Consider the following 1,937-nt stretch of genomic DNA (forward strand, 5'->3'; position numbering starts at 1 on the left):
GGGGGACATCAGTACCAGTAACAAATGTGGGGCTTCCTATACATACGTCTTTTCTCTATACTCAAATGCTTCAGTGGATACTGGGATATAAACCATGTCTATAATTCACTCCTTCCTTACCTCTATTTCTTAGAATCCTTAGCACCCTCCAAAGTTCAGTTCAAGTGCTACGTCTAGTATCAGGTCTTTTTTGAACCTTTCACCCCCTCCTACTCTAAGAGGCAGGGGTGGGGAGAGATAATTAATTAGACTTACCTTATATTTTGTTTCACTTAATTAAATATTTACTCATAGATGCCTGAACTCATTTACTAGGTCTGGAGGTCATATCTCCTTATGTTGTTACTGATTTTCCTGTTGATTTGTCTGTTTATATTCAGGGTCCTTGGGTTTTCATCTTTCTGAAATCTTTGGTAATTTCCATCTTCTGCCACACCCTATATTCCCTTTCACTCATTTTCTGAATCCTTCACTTCTGATTGTGGTTTCCTTGAGGGATGGATCTCAAAGCACCTTAGTATGTTCCCACACTGGGCAATAAATACATAATTTAGCCATAGGTCCCTGCCTCAAGTAACTTTTTCGTGGTTAGAACGGGCCCCTACTAGATGCCTTGTTTATCCCTTCAGTCTTGATGAAGTGCTGCACAGCTCCCCACCACCCACCCAACACAATGTTCTGTCCTAGTGTTCTGTCCCATTCTCTCTCTCCCTTAGTTCTTTGGCAACTTTCCAGCAAGCTTTGCAAAATTGGTGCTACAGGGGTGTGTCCTCTGGATTTTTTTTTGTTGTTGTTCTGAGGGGCTATGGCTATGAGGGGCTAGCTGACTGTCATAGCCAGGACAAATTTCTGGAGGCTGGAGGTGATAACTCTACAGCCCTGGAAAGAAAGAAGGGTTACTGGAGTGTGGGGGTAGGTTTTGTTGTAAGCCTGAGTCATGTCCTTGGGTCTACTACTTCAGCCTCACTGCTTGTAGTTTAGGAGATGGGAAAGGTGGGCTGAATAAGCTCAGGGTCAGTGTTTTGCCTTCTTTTGGGTGCTGGGTGTCCTAGACCATGGAGATAACTGATGTTGCTTTATCTTTGTGCATAATTTCTATTTTGGTTTGAGAAGTCATGAGTGTCAGAGGAAATGTCTAGACTTTCATTTTATTGTTCACACGACCTACCAGCTTCTTTAATTAAATATAAGCATGTTTAGAGTGAGAACTACTTTATTTTTTGTTTTTGTTTCCTTAGTACCTAGCACAATGCTTAGGAAGGAAAGAAGCAAAGTACGAAGGAAGGAAAGAAGAAAGGAAGCAAGCAAGCAAGCAAGGAAAGAAAAAGGATGCATTCATTAAGTGGATATTATATTTCAGTCATTATGCTAATCACTGGAGAGAAAAGAAATCAAGAAGGAAGGAAGGAAGAAAAAAGAGAAAGAAAATAAAAGGAAAAGATATGTATGTAACTATATACATATATACATATATACATGTACATACATATATAATATACATATACATACACAGACACACACATATATATACATATACACACACATGTATACACACATATATATACACACACACATACATACATACATACATACATACATACATACATACATACATATATAGTCCTTGTTCCCAAGCAATTTGTATTTTAATGGGGGAAAACTTCTAAAGCAAATGTTCTTTCCATGGGTTCCATGCACTTCACAGAGCCTAGCACATTGTAGGCACTTAATAAAAGCTTATTTACTATCTGACCCCTTAAGATGTCCATGGACAGATTTCAGAGAATCCATTAACTTAACATCTTTATTTTAATCTAATTGGTTTCCTTTGTATAGCCTCTGTATTTTATTTTACGTCTTTAAACATTGTATTCCTAGAAAGTGTTGACAATCTTCACCAAATTGCCAAAAGGGTGCATAATACACAGAGACGCTAA

This window comes from Phascolarctos cinereus, unplaced genomic scaffold (genome assembly GCF_003287225.1).
Source record: "Phascolarctos cinereus isolate Bilbo 61053 unplaced genomic scaffold, phaCin_HiC Scaffold_4;HRSCAF=312, whole genome shotgun sequence".
NCBI lineage: Eukaryota > Metazoa > Chordata > Mammalia > Diprotodontia > Phascolarctidae > Phascolarctos > Phascolarctos cinereus.